This window comes from Diplotaxodon limnothrissa, linkage group LG17 (assembly GCF_057381915.1).
Source record: "Diplotaxodon limnothrissa isolate DT_005_m linkage group LG17, D_limnothrissa_male_GT1.1, whole genome shotgun sequence".
NCBI classification, from domain to species: Eukaryota; Metazoa; Chordata; class Actinopteri; order Cichliformes; family Cichlidae; genus Diplotaxodon; species Diplotaxodon limnothrissa.
Window position 1 is genome coordinate 26,431,399 of NC_140612.1, and position 21,413 is coordinate 26,452,811.

Sequence of the window (21,413 nt, forward strand, 5' to 3'; positions counted from 1 at the left end):
AAGTAGTCACCGGGAGTGAGCTGGTACATACCTGAGCGCCCAGCCCCGGACACCAAGAACCACCAACGCACCGACCCCTGAGGGCATCAGTTACCGGCAGGGAGTGTGGTGAGGGGAGATAGGCCTTTGGAGAGCCTGGGAGTTCCCAGAGAGGTGGAGTGTAAGACCCGACCTGACATATAAACACAGACAAACAGGCACACACAGACACAAACATGCATTCCCACCCTCATGCACACATATACAAATACTCAGCACTCACCCAACGTAGGGATAGACATACATGGACACTGTACACAGAATCACACTCCCCAAAAAAACTCTATACCCCAGGTCCAGGTACCCTCACCCCTGGAGGGGGAAACGGCACCTAGACCCAGGAGATGTTACCCTTTCCCCCGGAGTGGAGGCAAGCAGACCGCCCCAGGCTCCGCAGCAGCAGGGAGGCCCCGCATCCCAGATCCCAATCGGACGGCCAACACCTCCTCCCAGCCCCCCCGCCCTGATGGCCAGCAGAGAACAGGGGTGTGTGAAGACCCCAAACCTCCCTCCTCTCACTCATGTGTAGTGTTGCTGTGTGTTGTTCTAAGGTGCATTTAAAACACGGGAGAGCATGGTGCTGCTGCCAGAGAGCAGCAGCAGTGAGATGTTTAAGAAGCCATCAAAATAATTTCTTGAGTTAGAGTTAAAAGAAAATCTACCCCAGATCTGATTATGTAGCAAATTTACCCCAAACATTTGAACATTCAAAGAATATTAGTTGACAATCACGACTAAGCTGTCTTGAGGTCTATGAATTTACCTGGACTCTCCTTCCTGGACTGTTTTGCTTTTTGGGTGCAATAATTTGATAAATATTTTATGGCTTATAAAAGTTACTAACTTGACTTCTACTGGACATGGCCATAACGTCATCATCTTCGTCAGATCATGTACAGAGGAGTTTCTTGCTCTCAAACAGCAATTGACTTTTACCCATCGTTTTCAATGTAGGTGGCAATGACTGGCATAGTTTTCCTCCTACACCTGAAACTTAGTGAATCAGGAAACATTTCCAACTAAATATTGCAATATCATCTTATCTTTTTTTCATTGTATTACAACACACCCTTAGTTTAAAAAAGTGTGTTGTAATATAGGAGTAAAAACTTCTACAAAACACACATACATCCTAAACTTTTTTTTAACAAGCAGGAGACAAAGATTAAAAAAAAATCTTTGAAAACTTGATTTGCCTCAGTGAAATGCTGATTTTAATTTTAAAAGACCCCTTACTGCTTCACTGCTTTAGATGTACCTTGAAAAGAAGATGCTGTTTGTTTTGCATTTATCAAAGGGGTCCATATGTGCATTATTTGAAGGAGATGATGTGCTACTTTTTAGCTTGTGCTGTGCCCTTGCTTTTACTTTTGCCAGTAATTATTTGTCTTTTTTATTTGTACGAGCTTTAGCGCCTTGAGGCGACTGTTTTTGTGATTTGGTGCTATATAAATAAAAATGAAGTGAATTGAATTGTCAGGCTTTTTCTACTACTAAGTTGATGTGAAAAAGCTCTTATATAAGTTTTAATTAATATGTACAAAAAACACTGCAATCAAAGCAGTGTTGAGAACCTGGTTATTACTCACTGTTACATGTGTTCCTACTGATATTCGCACCTTGACTTCTCTTAGATTCCAGCAGCGTCATTCATTGCCTTCCCTCTCCTGAGTCTGCCTATCTCTTTCTCACCTACATCTTTCTGTGTGCTTTTTATCATCTCTGCCAGCCTAGGCATCCGTCATTTCAGTGTCGCTCCCACTGAGTAGATCTGCACTACCCGCAGACAACCCTGGTGTCTTTGGTGGACCAATTAGAAATGTATCTATATGTTCATCTCCAAACACAGTATGTACTTCCCTTTCAAAAACACTGATAAAGCACCTTTCGTCCTTCCTCTTATCACCTGCTGTACTGCTGCTTCAGTGTCATCCTTCTGATACAAGGAATGAGAAAGCTGTTTGCCGCTCCCAGAACGCTCTCTAACCCCCACCCCAGTAAAGTTTATCTGAATGAGGAGTTAAGTAGATATATGCTACACTTTTTGTATTTCTTATGGAGTGTCTCAGGTTTGAAAATTGCTGGATCTGTAAGCTCATATCTGCAATACAAAAATACCCACTCCTCAATATCTCTAAAGCAATGGGTGGAACAGCTCTCGTTTGCCTGTGTTGTTATTTCAAGGGATCTTTGAAACTGTCTGATATTAAATATGATATTAAATATGATAGTAAATCTGGCAAGGTGTGTCAGAAGTGACATGAAAAAAGCTGTGACGTTAAGCACTTATTACTTAAATTCAGCTACACAGACAGTGTTACATCTGTGTATATTTTTTACAGCAGGGCTCCATGGTGTAAATTAGCCTTTTTTTTACATTTAGTGTTTAATTTACACTTTAAACCTAATTTTATTTTATTTTGTCCAGAACTGGTCACAATGTGATCAACTCACTTTCATGTCATACACGTGTACTGGAATCAGCTCTGATCTTTTAGACACCTATGATTGAGAGGTTTTAACATCGAATGAGTATATTTTGAATAATTCAAGGGGAAACTCACTGGTTGGTTAAACTACCCATATGGAAAAGATGTATATATATCCAGTGTTGGGGTGTAACGGAATACATGTACCGCCGTTACGTATTTAAAATACAAAATATGAGTAACTGTATTCCGTTACAGTTACCGTTTAAAAAGGTGGTATTTAGAATACAGTTACTTTGTTGAAATAAATGGATTACACTGCGGTACTTTCCTGTTTCATTTTGTCGCGGGTCAGGACTGTTTGGGTTTTGTTTGACAGCTACGTTCTTTCGTTCCAGGCGGCAGCGCTACGGTTGCCATGGTTACAGGGCGACGCTCTCTCTCTCTCTCTCTGCGACTGTGTGTTTCCTAGGTGAGAGAGCGCCTTTTCGTTGTTGTTGTTGTTGTGCTAAGCTAACAGGCAGAATGCTACAAGCATAGCTCTAAAGAATGTAGCATCATGGGCAGTGTAGTCCGTGTTGCAGAGAGAATGGACTGCCATACACGTTATGTGTCTGTGAGCGCGAGGAGGGAGAGAGAAAAAGGGGAGTGGAAAGGTAGGAGTTGTCATCGAGGAAAAACGGGAGCTGGAAGCATGTAAATATAATAATAACCACTTCAGCCAAGCTATTAAGACTCGACTGTACACCGTGTTCGTGTTTTCCTCCGAAAACAATAAGTTCCGTTGGAGCAGTCTTTCAACGCCTCTCTCTGTCTCTCGCAAGAAAAATTGACCCACACAACAAAGTAAAGCTAGTTTTCGGCTACGAGCCGACAGGGACCCCGCCGTATTAGTCAGAGGTCCCTTTACTACAGTTCGGAGTCGCGGACCTTCAGTAATAGTAATAAATCACACAGCAATAGTACATTCACGTTGTTGTAAAAAGCATGATAATATATTAAGTAATCCAAAGTATTCAGAATACGTTACTGTCATTGAGTAACGTAACGGAATACGTTACAGAATACATTTTGGGGCATGTATTCTGTATTCTGTAACGGAATACATTTTAAAAGTAACCTTCCCAACACTGATATATCTTATAAGGTTTATTTCCATCTTGTGTGAAACTTGTATGAAAAGCATACAAGAGTGAAAACAGATATAAGATCCCTTGAAAAATTATATAAATGGAACTTGTATGTTTTGGATGCTTGCTAAAACAATATATGAAAGTAATGAGAAAGTGGCCACTTTCATGAGTAAATCATATATAAGCCTTATATGATTCACTATATGAAGCAAGCTGATGCAAGTCTTTTATAAGTTTTTCCTATTTCTTTTCCATATGGGTAATGACAGATTTTCATGCATGTATACATCATGATAGGATGTGTCTAATCTTTGTGCATAATTTCTGTGGAAATTTCTGCATAAAAATGAGGAGGCACCCAATCTGGCGCATCCCGCCTTTTCCAAACCAGTGAACATTGCAAACACTAATAAAAAGCTTTGAGGCAGCAAATGCAGCGCCTGTTTTGTTTTGCATGCACCTGAGTGGAATCAGTGATAATGGACACATTTCATTGTAAAGGAGGGGTCTGAGATCATGTTATAAACCTTTACTGAAATATGAATGACAACTTAATTTCTGTGCAAACTATATCCTACATTTGTTTTATTGACAAAATAACTCGAGCTAATGGCTGCTTCAGATTTGCTGCTATAGTTATGTTTTTTAATCTAGGTGTCTTTGACATAATCAAAGAATATGCAAAGTTTGTTCCTGTTGTAAGAGCTGTGCTCCCTGGAAATAGACCACCAGCCTCACTCTAATTTAATTGAGTTATTACCGCAGAAACAATCACACAGGATGCCGGGGACCCTCGTGAGTGTTAAACACCTTAACTTTTCTCTCAACCAGCTGTTTCAAATTACTTCGATCTCTCTAGTGCTCATTAATGGAAAACGGCAATAAAATATTCATGAGAGCTAATAAAGCAGGATCTTAATAGGGCATAATTTAATTACTTGATTGTTTATGTAAACCAATAAACTTAAAGGAAATATTTATAACTTAAAATTCAGACAAAACGCCAGAGACAGAAAATGACAGGGAGTAGAAAAAGTAGCAGGACCACAAGCAGGTTAGAGAGCTGGTCTGCCTTCTAGCAAATGGCCTTTAAGACGGTAATGGAGTGTACAACGTGTTAAACAGCAATAAATCTGCTATAACAAACATGCGATCAATAGTGTCAAACATATAAAGCACAGCGGTCATTAACTGAAATGGTTATCTAGATGCAGCTAAAGGGAGTGTCTTCCTGTTTGAACCTACTCAGAGCTTCATTTGTCCAGGATGATAACACCCCGTTGTAGAATCAAAGTTGTAAACAGGAGGACTTGTTTACACACTACAGATATATGACGATGGATTTATGTCTGTCTGCACCAGATAGGGATGACAAATAATGTCATGTAAAGTGATAAAGCCAATGGAAATGAAGGAGAGTTTTGAAAGATGACACTGCTGCTCAGATGTGACAAATGAACGCAACGCAAGCACGAGGCATACCTGGCACTAAGGGAAATCATGGCAAAGGCAAAGAAAGGGAAAACACTTCTGGTATGATGGAACTGTCTCGAGCTCCCAACACTGATTGCGGTTCCATTCGTCTCATTTGAAAGTAATAGACAATAAATAAAAGCCCCAGTCATGACTTAATATTGAGAGGGCAGTGGTGAGGAGGCCCATTGGATGGAATTTAAAGGGAGTAAGCCGGCTCTCAAGTCACACTCAGTGCCACACCTGTCTTACACCATATATAATAGTCTGGTTTCCTCACTGAGCTGTTTTTATCTCTTTATCACAGTGTAAATTATAAAGGGGATGCAAAAACATTTGGCGATACGCTGGATTGGGTTTATTTTGTAGCCCATCTGTTCCCTCTTTGAATTAGAATATTTGGGGTCTTTGATTGAATATGCTGTTTTATCCACAGTCTCTTACATTTTAATTTTCCCCACCCTCTACTTTTTCCTAGGGAGTATACGCTAAAGGATCCTGTAATCCTGCACCCAGTCGAGCTGACTGCTTTATAACTATAAACTGTGCATAGCTAAAACAACGACCGCCGTGAGGTGCATGAACATAAGGCTATTCATTGGGCACAAATTGGGCAAAGCTGACAGTAGACTGATTGTTTTTGGACCACTTGCTAATGCTTAAATTTCTCCACATCAGTATTTCAGCAAAGGTTGTCTTCTGTGAATTTCATTGAAAAACAAAAGGTGCATTGGAGTCTTTAAAACTCCCATACACATCTGTTGCTCAATGTCAGCTAAAGCGACTCTTGCTACTTCTGAACCACAGTGTCTATGAACTATAAGCATACTCAGTATTGACACTTTGGCCAGAGCACCATGTGTCCCTGAGATCAGTGGCTTCTGAGTTGAACAGTTAAGCGAAATGACAGGCAGAATACCTTGTTTTTTTTACTTTTTGTTTTTTTTCCTCTCGCTTGCCTCTTTTATCTCCACTTGCTGTCAATACAGAAGTATTTCTCTGTAATGCCCCGGGCTTTATTCTGTTTTCTTTTAAAACTGTGTGTATGGGCAAGCGAAGAGGCTCAAAGGGATTTTGGGAATGCAATCCAATTCTCTGAGCATGCATTCACAGTTTTTCGTCTGCTCCCGTATTGTTCAAAAAATGCTGGGAGGATTTAGTCTGAAAGCGTGGTTGCTTTCTTGTTTTTGTCTTATTACGGGACACAAGGTTAGATCAACCTCTCTCACTAGTGTGCAGCTGCTCGTGATCCCATTTCTGTTACAAAAATACTCACAGATTGCTTCCTGTTTATGTCCTGTAAAATGGCTTATTTTTTATTTGGTAAATCATATATTGGGGAGTTAAAATTCTCATAATGTCAGTGCTGGCCTGCCCTTGGCTGAAATCAAAACTTTAAGGCTACGTCCACACGTACCTGGGTATTTTTGAAAACGCATATTTTTCTATGCGTTTGCACCTTTTGTTCACACGTAAAAGTCGTTTTCGGTCACTAAAAACAGATTTTTAAGAACCCCTGCCAGGGTGGAGATTTTCGCAAACTCCGTTTTTGCATTTACGTGTGGACGTTATTGTTTCGGTGAAATGGATTTCTACAATGGCGGACTTAGACAGAATTCTGTTACTGTTCATTTTACTCTCTGCTGTGTTTACATGCTTACATATAGACACACAGTTTCTGTCCCTCCACACATAGGACTCAGTTCTGCTTCTATGCGCCATCTTTGTTTACTCTTTCCCACCCAGGCTTCTAGACTTCTGATTGGCCAACATTTCTACACGGTTAGGAATATATCGCCACCTGTTGCTTTGGCATGTTCCTAGCAGCATTTTCCTTCGTTTTTGCGTTTACGTGTGGATGGGAATTTAAAAATAAATAAATAAATCTCTGTTTTCAAAAAAACCCGTGTATGTGTGGACGTAGCCTAAATGTTTCCCTTTTTGCTTCCTAATTTCCTGTAATTTCTCTATTACCACATCTATAAAAAGCACAAGAAAGTGTTGTTTGAATATCAGAACTGACTTGCAAGGCGTAAAATGACAATTACACATGCATGTCTGTATGAAGGTGGGAGTGAGATGGGTTTTTTTGCCTGTCCCATTTGGTTCTTTAGCCGTCAGAATTGTTGTCTGAAGACCAACAAGGAGACCCAATGGATTTACTTTGCCAAATGGATCATCACGGCCTTGCCGTATTGGTCCATTTGATCAACCTTTGTTGTTATTGTTTATTTTATTTTATTTTCAGTTGTTACAGACGGGACAGACATGACTGAGGGATAGGAAAGGGAGAAAGAAAGATGAAGGGAAGAGGGACAGTGAGAAAGGGCACTTAAAAAGAGAAAGAGAAAAAAAATCTCCTGGATCACCTGTTGAGAGAAAAAGAAAAGAAAACAAGCAAAAAAAACAGAGCAACATACTAAACACAACACCATCACGTTAATCTAGCTAAGTGTAAACAGCAGTAAATACTAAATATTGAATGTTGTTGTGTAGCAAGCAGGACCGACAGCGCATAATGTGATTGGAAATAGCAGCCAATAAAGGTGTAGTTTATGTCTATGAACAGTGAACACCCGTGTGCACACCTGTGTGGATCAGCGCGCTTGTATTCAAAAGGTTTCCCCATGTAATGGTCTGCTTGAGGATGTAGAGAGCCATAGCCCTGTCCCCAGGGCATGAAGCAGGCATGGAGGAGATCCAGCCTCCAGACATCCAGAAGCCCCAGAGTGCGAGAGCCCAAGGAGGACCACCGGAGGGGCATCCGTGCCACCCTCCTGGGAAGAGCTGAGGAGAGCCCCAGATGAGGGGTCACCCAGTAGCCACGGAACAGAAGCCAGAGGGGGCTGCAGTGGCGTGCCCGCCGGCTCTGCCAGTAGCCAGCTGTGCCAGAGTGAACCGAGCCGCAGGCCCAGAGGCCGGAGGCCCGAGGGCCCCCTTTGCCCTGGAAGAGGCCTGACCGAGCAACAGGCACCAGGCCCCGCCAAGTAGTCACCGGGAGTGAGCTGGTACATACCTGAGCGCCCAGCCCCGGACACCAAGAACCACCAACGCACCGACCCCTGAGGGCATCAGTTACCGGCAGGGAGTGTGGTGAGGGGAGATAGGCCTTTGGAGAGCCTGGGAGTTCCCAGAGAGGTGGAGTGTAAGACCCGACCTGACATATAAACACAGACAAACAGGCACACACAGACACAAACATGCATTCCCACCCTCATGCACACATATACAAATACTCAGCACTCACCCAACGTAGGGATAGACATACATGGACACTGTACACAGAATCACACTCCCCAAAAAAACTCTATACCCCAGGTCCAGGTACCCTCACCCCTGGAGGGGGAAACGGCACCTAGACCCAGGAGATGTTACCCTTTCCCCCGGAGTGGAGGCAAGCAGACCGCCCCAGGCTCCGCAGCAGCAGGGAGGCCCCGCATCCCAGATCCCAATCGGACGGCCAACACCTCCTCCCAGCCCCCCCGCCCTGATGGCCAGCAGAGAACAGGGGTGTGTGAAGACCCCAAACCTCCCTCCTCTCACTCATGTGTAGTGTTGCTGTGTGTTGTTCTAAGGTGCATTTAAAACACGGGAGAGCATGGTGCTGCTGCCAGAGAGCAGCAGCAGTGAGATGTTTAAGAAGCCATCAAAATAATTTCTTGAGTTAGAGTTAAAAGAAAATCTACCCCAGATCTGATTATGTAGCAAATTTACCCCAAACATTTGAACATTCAAAGAATATTAGTTGACAATCACGACTAAGCTGTCTTGAGGTCTATGAATTTACCTGGACTCTCCTTCCTGGACTGTTTTGCTTTTTGGGTGCAATAATTTGATAAATATTTTATGGCTTATAAAAGTTACTAACTTGACTTCTACTGGACATGGCCATAACGTCATCATCTTCGTCAGATCATGTACAGAGGAGTTTCTTGCTCTCAAACAGCAATTGACTTTTACCCATCGTTTTCAATGTAGGTGGCAATGACTGGCATAGTTTTCCTCCTACACCTGAAACTTAGTGAATCAGGAAACATTTCCAACTAAATATTGCAATATCATCTTATCTTTTTTTCATTGTATTACAACACACCCTTAGTTTAAAAAAGTGTGTTGTAATATAGGAGTAAAAACTTCTACAAAACACACATACATCCTAAACTTTTTTTTAACAAGCAGGAGACAAAGATTAAAAAAAAATCTTTGAAAACTTGATTTGCCTCAGTGAAATGCTGATTTTAATTTTAAAAGACCCCTTACTGCTTCACTGCTTTAGATGTACCTTGAAAAGAAGATGCTGTTTGTTTTGCATTTATCAAAGGGGTCCATATGTGCATTATTTGAAGGAGATGATGTGCTACTTTTTAGCTTGTGCTGTGCCCTTGCTTTTACTTTTGCCAGTAATTATTTGTCTTTTTTATTTGTACGAGCTTTAGCGCCTTGAGGCGACTGTTTTTGTGATTTGGTGCTATATAAATAAAAATGAAGTGAATTGAATTGTCAGGCTTTTTCTACTACTAAGTTGATGTGAAAAAGCTCTTATATAAGTTTTAATTAATATGTACAAAAAACACTGCAATCAAAGCAGTGTTGAGAACCTGGTTATTACTCACTGTTACATGTGTTCCTACTGATATTCGCACCTTGACTTCTCTTAGATTCCAGCAGCGTCATTCATTGCCTTCCCTCTCCTGAGTCTGCCTATCTCTTTCTCACCTACATCTTTCTGTGTGCTTTTTATCATCTCTGCCAGCCTAGGCATCCGTCATTTCAGTGTCGCTCCCACTGAGTAGATCTGCACTACCCGCAGACAACCCTGGTGTCTTTGGTGGACCAATTAGAAATGTATCTATATGTTCATCTCCAAACACAGTATGTACTTCCCTTTCAAAAACACTGATAAAGCACCTTTCGTCCTTCCTCTTATCACCTGCTGTACTGCTGCTTCAGTGTCATCCTTCTGATACAAGGAATGAGAAAGCTGTTTGCCGCTCCCAGAACGCTCTCTAACCCCCACCCCAGTAAAGTTTATCTGAATGAGGAGTTAAGTAGATATATGCTACACTTTTTGTATTTCTTATGGAGTGTCTCAGGTTTGAAAATTGCTGGATCTGTAAGCTCATATCTGCAATACAAAAATACCCACTCCTCAATATCTCTAAAGCAATGGGTGGAACAGCTCTCGTTTGCCTGTGTTGTTATTTCAAGGGATCTTTGAAACTGTCTGATATTAAATATGATATTAAATATGATAGTAAATCTGGCAAGGTGTGTCAGAAGTGACATGAAAAAAGCTGTGACGTTAAGCACTTATTACTTAAATTCAGCTACACAGACAGTGTTACATCTGTGTATATTTTTTACAGCAGGGCTCCATGGTGTAAATTAGCCTTTTTTTTACATTTAGTGTTTAATTTACACTTTAAACCTAATTTTATTTTATTTTGTCCAGAACTGGTCACAATGTGATCAACTCACTTTCATGTCATACACGTGTACTGGAATCAGCTCTGATCTTTTAGACACCTATGATTGAGAGGTTTTAACATCGAATGAGTATATTTTGAATAATTCAAGGGGAAACTCACTGGTTGGTTAAACTACCCATATGGAAAAGATGTATATATATCCAGTGTTGGGGTGTAACGGAATACATGTACCGCCGTTACGTATTTAAAATACAAAATATGAGTAACTGTATTCCGTTACAGTTACCGTTTAAAAAGGTGGTATTTAGAATACAGTTACTTTGTTGAAATAAATGGATTACACTGCGGTACTTTCCTGTTTCATTTTGTCGCGGGTCAGGACTGTTTGGGTTTTGTTTGACAGCTACGTTCTGTTGTTCCAGGCGGCAGCGCTACGGTTGCCATGGTTACAGGGCGACGCTCTCTCTCTCTCTGTGACTGTGTGTTTCCTAGGTGAGAGAGCGCCTTTTCGTTGTTGTTGTTGTTGTTGTTGTTGTGCTAAGCTAACAGGCAGAATGCTACAAGCATAGCTCTAAAGAATGTAGCATCATGGGCAGTGTAGTCCGTGTTGCAGAGAGAATGGACTGCCATACACGTTATGGGTCTGTGAGCGCGAGGAGGGAGAGAGAAAAAGGGGAGTGGAAAGGTAGGAGTTGTCATCGAGGAAAAACGGGAGCTGGAAGCATGTAAATATAATAATAACCACTTCAGCCAAGCTATTAAGACTCGACTGTACACCGTGTTCGTGTTTTCCTCCGAAAACAATAAGTTCCGTTGGAGCAGTCTTTCAACGCCTCTCTCTGTCTCTCGCAAGAAAAATTGACCCACACAACAAAGTAAAGCTAGTTTTCGGCTACGAGCCGACAGGGACCCCGCCGTATTAGTCAGAGGTCCCTTTACTACAGTTCGGAGTCGCGGACCTTCAGTAATAGTAATAAATCACACAGCAATAGTACATTCACGTTGTTGTAAAAAGCATGATAATATATTAAGTAATCCAAAGTATTCAGAATACGTTACTGTCATTGAGTAACGTAACGGAATACGTTACAGAATACATTTTGGGGCATATATTCTGTATTCTGTAATGGAATACATTTTAAAAGTAACCTTCCCAACACTGATATATCTTATAAGGTTTATTTCCATCTTGTGTGAAACTTGTATGAAAAGCATACAAGAGTGAAAACAGATATAAGATCCCTTGAAAAATTATATAAATGGAACTTGTATGTTTTGGATGCTTGCTAAAACAATATATGAAAGTAATGAGAAAGTGGCCACTTTCATGAGTAAATCATATATAAGCCTTATATGATTCACTATATGAAGCAAGCTGATGCAAGTCTTTTATAAGTTTTTCCTATTTCTTTTCCATATGGGTAATGACAGATTTTCATGCATGTATACATCATGATAGGATGTGTCTAATCTTTGTGCATAATTTCTGTGGAAATTTCTGCATAAAAATGAGGAGGCACCCAATCTGGCGCATCCCGCCTTTTCCAAACCAGTGAACATTAGCATCAACCTCAAACTTTTCTTCAAACATCTGGCGCATTGCTCATTCTCCTTGCTTTATGCAACCTGAATCAATGATCCATATCTTAGGTACTCTTTCAATTACCCTCTGCTCTTTCTTTTGTTTTTCTCTGTGTGGTTTTGGATTTTCTGCCACAATTGTGAGGTCTTAACTTGACAGTGGAAGAGGCACCTCTTGATGTGCTTGTGGACACTGCTAATTCTCTGTCATCTCTATTTGTTTTTCCTCTGTTTTCTGGGCGACAGATCTCTGATACACATTTACTGCTGATTGCAGTGTGACTATAGCATCTTTTTAATAGTGCTCTCTCTTCATAGATACGGCGTTGCTTCTTTGATGGGGAGAAGCTTCTTTTGCCATGAAGTTCAACCTCAACTTTGGATCGCTTTCTTTTCGATGCAAACTTGGTGCTTCTTAAAGCAGATTGATCAGCCTTAGATGCTGGCAGCACACTGGGTGAACTTTGCACTCCAGTGGAGGAAGTGCTCTATACCTGGTTTTGATTGGTAATTTGATTGGTAATTTATTTCAACATGTGAACAATATACAGGTACATTTAGAAAAGAAAATAAGAGAGAGAGAGAAAAATACTATACAAAATACATACAAAAAACCGTTCTGATTAATTTACATGTTGAAAGGGAGTGGGAAGAAGTGAACACTTATTTAATCCCACCCCTTTGCCATAAATTATCAGTTAATATTTAGTCAGCTTCCTTACTGATATAATTTGTAATAAAAATAGTGAACAGATTATAATACGACTATAATATCACATCATGAATTTTATTTTATTTTTTTAAATAGAGACGTTCACTTAATTTCAATATTTTCCCTTTCTTTATAGTTCGAGAAGATCATATTTTTATAACTCTTTTTGAACAGTTTTAGGTTCGGACATTGCTTTAATTCCATATTCAGACTGTTCCATAGTTTCACTCTATGAACAGAAACACAAAAGCCTTTTCTTCCCTGTTTTGAAGTTACAAAAACCCCTTAAATTATAACTTCCTTATTTAAAAAAAAAAAACATACTCTGAATATTACCTGGCAGTTCTTTATTTTTTGCTTTGAATAGAATTTGTGCTGTTTGGAATTTCACTAGATCGTCAATTTTCAATATTTCAGACTGCAAAAATAGTGAGTTTGTATGTTCACTATAACCTGCATTGTGGATGATTTGAACTGCTTTTTTTTTGAAGAGTAAAAAGTGAATGTAATGTGGTTTTATAGTTATTGCCCCAGACCTCTGCACAATAGCTTAAGTATGGTGAAACCAGTGAACAGTATAGAATATGAGGTGATGTTCTGTCGAATACCTGTTTTGCCTTGTTTAGTACTGCAATGCTACTTGATACTTTGGAATGAATATATCTTACGTGAGCTCTCCAGTTAAGTTTTTCATCTATTATTACCCCCAGAAATTTATTTTCACTGACTCTTTCAATATCAACACCATTTATTTGAAACTTTGCATTTGTATTTAAACTACTATTTCCAAATAACATAAGTTTAGATTTATTCAAATTTAATGATAATTTGTTTTTATCAAGCTAGAACTTCACTTTACTTATTTCATTAGTCATATCCTCCAATAAATTCAGCAGATCATCACCAGAGCAAAAAATGTTGGTATCGTCAGCAAAGAGAACCATTTGTAATACTTTGGACACTTTACAGATGTGTACTGCTTTTTGTCTATGGAATTTGTGATGTATTCTATTGAATCTAATAGTGCCAATGATGTTGATCTGCTTGATCTGAATCCGTACTGACTCTGAGTGAGTAGTTTATGTTTATCTATACACGGGCTTGTCCTTAAGACTCAAAGCCCTCATCATTCTAATGATGGTCTTCATCTCAGATGAAGAACATTTTTTAGGAATCAGAGCCATGATTTCACAGCGATGAGTTCAGGGATTTTAACATTTTTTGTCAAGACGTTTATGAATTTGAGTTTTGATGTATACTCAAAAACAACAATGAAATTTTTGAAAAGGTTACAACCTCTCTTTATAGGCCTTCTTTCATGTGGAATTCTTTTCTCCAGGATTTCTTCTGTATTTACTGTGGTATTTATCAATGACATTGCTGAAACTGTGAGGATTTCTAAACTGTTTTTAATTTCAATTCAATTCAATTCTTTATTTATTTGTCACATGTAGTCATAGCTGGTACAACATACAGTGAAATGTTTTTTCTGGCTAAAAAAGTACTCCCCCCGACTGTGCAAACATGCTAAAAAGGATTTTACATAAGCTAAGTAAAAAAATATATAAAAAAACAATGTAAAAGTCCATATGTTTGTGCTTATAAATATATATCCATGACGTGCAAGATATTGCACTGTAATGATTTGAATGAGAAAACTATAAAAATATACATATTTACATAGTACAGATGTATATAATAAGATACGGATAAGGTTCAGAGAAGAAAGGTAAAGTGCAAATTATGTACTGTGTGTGAGATTGTCCATCATGTTGTCCGGTTTGTGTTTTGGTTGAGGAGTCTCACAGTTTGTGGGTAAAAACTCCTCCTGAACCTTTCTGTTCTTGTTTTCAGGCTACAGAGGCGCTTCCCTGACCTCAGTGGCCTGAACAGTTTGTGGGCGGGATGGCTAGAATCCCTAATGATCCTGATGGCCCTGGATCTGCACCTTTCAGCATAGATGTCCTGCAGTGCTGGTAGAGATGTTCCCATAGTGCGTTCAGCTGTGCGCACAACCCTCTGCAGGGCTTTCTGTTGCTGTACTGTGCAGTTCCCGTACCACACCATGATGTTGTTGCACAGGATGCTCTCAATGACACCAGTGTAGAATCTCCTCTGTATATTCTTGGAGATCTTAAACCTCTTTAGACGCCTCAGGTGATAGAGGCGCTGTCTGCCTTTACTAATGAGGAAGTCCGTGTGTGTACTCCAAGTGAGGTCCTCGTTGATGTGGACACCGAGGTATTTGAAGTTGGAGACTCTCTCCACAGGGGTTCCATAGATCTGAATTGGGGTGTGAGTTTTCTCACCTCTCTGTTTTCTGAAGTCAATCACCATCTCCTTTGTTTTACTGATGTTCATGGAGAGGTGATTTGCCTCACACCACTTTGCTAGTCCATCCACCTCACTCTGGTAGGCCGTCTCGTCGTTCCCAGAGATGAGTCCCACCACCACTGTGTCGTCAGCAAACTTCACAATGGAATTAGTGGGGTGTCTGGCCGTGCAGTCCGCGGTGTAGAGGGAGTAGAGAAGGGGGCTCAGTACACATCCCTGGGGGGCCCCTATGTTCAATGAGAGTGTATGGGAGTACACATCCCCTATTCTCACTGACTGTGGTCTCGTGGTCAGGAAGCTATAAATCCACCTGCACAAAGATGTACTGAATCCCAGATCTTGGAGCTTACCCGAGAGGGTGTGGGGCACTATGGTGTTGAATGCTGAGCTGTAATCTATAAACAGCATTCTCACATAGTTCCCACATCCCTCATCTAGATGGCTCAGTGTGGTATGCAGGACCTGTGCCACAGCATCTCCGGTAGATCTGTTTGTCCGGTATGCAAACTGCAGTGAGTCGAAGTCGGGAGGAAGGAGGGAACTGATGAAGGGTTTCATGAGCCTCTCAAAACACTTCATCACTTTTATGGCTTTATTTTACATCAACAAGATAAGAGAGCCTAATAAAAACTAATAAGATAGAGAAAGTGTGTTTGTGTGAGTGTGTGTGTGTGTGAGTTAAGGGGGAGTGAGGAGGGGACTTTAGGATTTCACTGGGGACAGCATGTGACACATAAATTAGCAGGGCCAATCTTAAATGACAGATCATCAGGCAGGTGGTACAGTGTTCTGATGCACCAATGCTAATTAAATGCTAAATAAAGCCCTGCTACGATATTAAATCTCACTTCATTCAACCTGAGCAATTACTGGTTAATCAAATAAGTTACTTGGTGGGATAAATGATTGACTGGCTGATGAAGCTTGTTTTAATCTGCCAAGAACAGCAGGTTACAGGTTGCCCCTCAGGGTTAGCTTTGAAATTGTGTCACTAAATGGGGACAACCTGAATATGACTTTGTAAGGCCATGACGAATAGGTTTATATCTAATCGGACTGCCCAGACTATTTAAAATAGTACCCAAAGTGACCCATTGGTCACTTTTTCTAATGGTAGATGTCTCAGCAAACGGAGGCCAAATTGTAGATTTTCAAAGCCCACAGAGTGAGTTTGCTAACAGCTGCTAATTTCCTGAAATTCTGAAAAAAAAGGAAGAGATGCAACTGAAAAATGAATTTCATTATTTACAATAATTTATAGACGTATGGGGGACATATATATATATATATATATATATATATATATATATATATATATATATATATATATATATATATATATATGTATGAACAGGCACATGGGTCAATACATGAGCGGGACACAGAAAGGAATTGGCAAGAATACCAGAGGCGCAAAACACCAGCTACTGGTAGACAGAACAATCAGCCGAGACTGCAAGACCAGACTGACCAACCTGTGCACTGCCTGGATTGATTACAAGAAGGCCTATGACTCAATGCCCCACAGCTGGATACTGGAATGCCTAGAATTGTACAAGATCAATGGGACCCTAAGAGCCTTCATCAGGAACTCAATGGGGATGTGGCGTACAACACTAGAGGCCAACTCCAAGCCCATAGCACAAGTCACCATCAAGTGCGGGATCTACCAAGGAGATGCTCTGTCCCCACTGCTGTTCTGCATAGGCCTGAACCCCCTCAGTGAGATCATTAACAAGACTGGCTACGGATACCGACTACAGAACGGAGCAGTTGTCAGCCACCTCCTGTACATGGATGACATCAAGCTGTATGCCAAGAGTGAACGAGACATCGATTCACTGATCCACACTACCAGGCTATACAGCAATGACATTGGAATGTCGTTCGGACTGGAGAAGTGTAGTCGGATGGTAACAAAGAGAGGGAAGGTAGTCAGAACTGAGGGGATTGAACTACCAGAAGGCAACATTGCAGACATAGAGGACAGTTACAAGTACTTGGGGATCCCACAGGCGAATGGGAACCATGAAGAGGCCGCTAGAAAAGCTGCAACCACCAAGTACCTGCAGAGGGTCAGGCAAGTCCTGAGGAGTCAGCTGAATGGTAAGAACAAGATCCGGGCCATCAACACGTACGCCCTGCCCGTGATCAGGTACCCTGCTGGGGTAATAGGCTGGCCAAAGGAGGAGATAGAAGCCACTGACATAAAGACAAGAAAGCTCCTTACCATGCATGGAGGGTTTCACCCCAAATCCAGCACCCTGAGGCTGTACGCTAAGCGGAAGGAAGGGGGCCGGGGACTGGTGAGTGTCAGCACCACAGTCCAGGATGAGACAACGAACATCCAAGAATACATTAGGAAGATGGCCCCAACTGACCGAGTGCTCAGTGAATACCTCAGGCAGCAGAAACCCAAGAAAGAGGAGGGAGACGAGGAACCATCATGGAAGGACAGGCCCCTGCACGGTATGTACCACCGGCAGATAGAGGAGGTGGCTGATATCCAGAAATCCTACCAGTGGCTGGACAAAGCTGGACTGAAAGACAGCACAGAGGCACTAATCATGGCAGCACAAGAACAAGCTCTGAGCACAAGATCCATAGAGGCTGGGGTCTATCACACCAGGCAAGACCCCAGGTGCAGGCTGTGTAAAGATGCCCCAGAGACAATCCAGCACATAACAGCAGGGTGCAAGATGCTAGCAGGCAAGGCATACATGGAACGCCATAACCAAGTGGTGTACAGGAACATCTGTGCCGAGTATAACCTGGAAGTCCCGAGGTCAAAATGGGAGATGCCCCCAAGGGTGGTGGAGAATGACCGAGCTAAGATCCTGTGGGACTTCCAGATACAGACGGACAAAATGGTGGTGGCTAACCAACCGGACATAGTGGTGGTAGACAAACAGAAGAAGATGGCCGTAGTGATCGATGTAGCGGTTCCGAATGACAGCAATATCAGGAAGAAGGAACACGAGAAGCTGGAGAAATACCAAGGGCTCAGAGAAGAGCTCGAGAGGATGTGGAGGGTGAAGGTAACGGTGGTCCCCGTGGTAATCGGAGCACTAGGTGCGGTGACTCCCAAGCTAGGCGAGTGGCTCCAGCAGATCCCAGGAATAACATTGGAGATCTCTGTCCAGAAGAGCGCAGTCCTGGGAACAGCTAAGATACTGCGCAGGACCCTCAAGCTCCCAGGCCTCTGGTAGAGGACCCGAGCTTGAAGGATAAACCGCCCGCAGGGGCGTGCTGGGTGTTGTTATATATATAGCACCCAGCACGCCCCTGCGGGCGGTGCTGGGTCGGGTGGTCGGGTGGTCCCCCGATTACCACGGGGACCACCGTTACCTTCACCCTCCACATCCTCTCGAGCTCTTCTCTGAGCCGGAGTCTACTGGCTGGTGTCTTTCTTGGGCTTTGGCTCTGTTTGCTGTACCTGTGGGCTTTCTCGGGGCCCCACATGTTGAAGCATTCAAATTGCCGTCTGTTCATTCATCAGTGTCTGAGTGTGTATAGCTGAATGGGTTAATTTTTGTCCATATTGACATAATAGTGTCAAGCAATTGCTGCTGATTTGTCAGTCTCCCATTCCACCACATCCCAAAGGTATTCTACTGGATTGAGATATGGTGACTGTGAAGACCATTTGAGTACAGTGAACTGTATGGACGTTTCAACTTTGTTGAAGTCGTCATACTTCATCAAATGGGTGACATGGGTTTTGTCATTAAATCATATTTACTTGGTACGGTACTATGCTTGAACTCTTAACACAATGCAGTATGGATCAATGCATTTACGTTGTTTACACTGGAATACTGAGCACACCAGACCAAGCAATAGTTTTGCAGTGTTCTGTTGTCTGTTCTGGTGAGCCTAAAAACAGTGTGGTCTTCACTGACAATCTGCTTTAAGGTTTGAATTAAATGATGCCCTTCTCGGTTGTAGCAAACAATTATTTGAGTTACTGTTTCCTTCTCTTGCTTTGTGGATGTTCTTTTCTAAACACAGACATTTTCAACCAGACAACTGGTGTTTATTGGATAATGCTACTTTGGGCTGCTCCTTTATTTACAAGGGGTTGCCAGCAGGTAGCTCGACCTATTTGATTCAGCAAATTTTTACTCTGGATGTCCGTTGTGACGTAACTCTAAAAGGATTTGTGTCTCTTCACTGAAAGTTTAAGATGAATTTATAAATGCAAGTGAATGAATCATTGGCTTAACAACATGGCCAGTGTGTAAATGCCGGTCCATTTACTTTTTTGTTAATTAAAATCTTTTCACACACACTTATGTTGAGTGTTATTTGGACACTGAGATTTCTCATTCTCTGGACATCCAATACTGCCTATTTGTAAAATCTGCTCGCATCTCTAAATTACTCATAAGCTGTCCTTTGATGTCTATGCCCAGTTAGGCGATCCTGAGAAAGGTTAATTTGGAGTACTTTGTAAAATAAACAACATGAGGTAGGCCCAGCTTATGGTTTATTCTGACATGCACCGTCCCATAAATGTAACAATAAGTACCCATAGTATAGTATTTTCGGACTATAAGGCACACTTAAAATCCTTTAAATTTCACAAAAATCAACAGTACCTTGTGTATGAATTCTGGTTGTGCTTAGTGACCTCGAATCTGTCAAAAAATGTTTTAGTAAGACTTTGGTAAGTTATGAAGCTGCACCGCTTGATGGATTGTCGGAGCATTACGGCTACCGTAGTCAGGAACGGTACTACGGTCCGTGTTGCTCGGCGACAGCCCCAAAACATCACTGCTCTCGAGAAGATCTGCATGGAGGAATGGGCCAAAATACCAGCTACTGTGTGTGCAAACCTGGTAAAGACCTATAGTAAACGTTTGACCTCTGTTATTGCCAACAAAGGTTATGTTACAAAGTATTGAGTTGTATTTTTGTTATTGACCAAATACTTATTTTCCACCCTGATTTACGAATAAATTCTTTACAAATCCTACCATGTGGATTCATGGATTTTTTTTTCACATTCTGTCTCTCACAGTTGAAGTGTACCTCTGGTGCAAATTACTGACCTCTGTCATCATTTTAGGTGGGGGAACTTGCACAATCGGTGGCTGACTAAATACTTTTTTGCCCCACTGTAATTGTATCTAGTTAGTTCATTATGCTAATGCAACACCAAGTATTCTGCCAGTACCATAGTACTGGTAAGACACTATTATAAATTATTCTGAACTTATAATGCCCTGTTTGCATCTTATTTAAATACACTGGGTGAGGTAATTTTTCACTTCATCTTTCATCATCTATCTATTCATTTAACTTAACCAAGTATAGTTTTTAGTCTTAAAGGAATTAAAAACAAATTCAACTGCCAAGTATAAACCAAGCAAATCAAAGATTAGAGCAAAAAGCAACCCGTGTTCTCCTGCCACACCTATGGACCTCTAGTACCATTACCTCAGGCTTACAGTGTAAAAAGGCTCAAATAACAAAAGGACACCTTGTAAGAAATTTGGAAATGCCAACAGCATCTCACAGAACAGCCCTGGGATGAGAACACTTTGGTATCACATATGGTGATGGTTCCTTTTGTTGACAGTATAGCTGTTAACAAGTCATCAATTCCTGATTCCATCACCAGCACACACGAATACAAGAGGATTATATTATGTTTTATGACGAATACAAAGCTATTTTATGACGCTGTAAACCATAAACTTATACTTACCCAAACATACTTCAAGTTTGGACATTATTTTAAAAGGGAATTCAAAATCCCATCATCTTATATCATCAACTTCTTACACAAGTGGTATTTACTCACTTACTTTGCATCTCTAATATCTGCAATTATGGTGCTTTTACTCAAGTGTAATTTATTAGTACAGTTTAATGCTATACTAATTATGTTAGGCTGTTAATAAATAATGATGTTTATCCTCCATAAGCTCCATAAGCAGTTGACTGGAGAGCTAAGCCATTCTGCTTTATGTCAACAACCTCTCTCTCCCACTTCACATCAGGCTTCATAACATTTTGCTGTATTCTACAGCACTCTGAAATGTCTCATTAGATCAATCAAATATATTTGCACCACATCTTTCTCAACAAGACGATGTATTCACTTTACCTGTCAGTGCTTTTAATGTCCCAGGTAACTGGTGTGAAGTTACAGTTAGAATGATAGATTCTGCACATTTGTAAGTGGCTGCTTATACCTTGTTCCATGACACTAATTGCTTGTGTATTCGTGTCATATTGACATGATGTTGGTTTCTTCTGATAGTGAGTGGCTCCA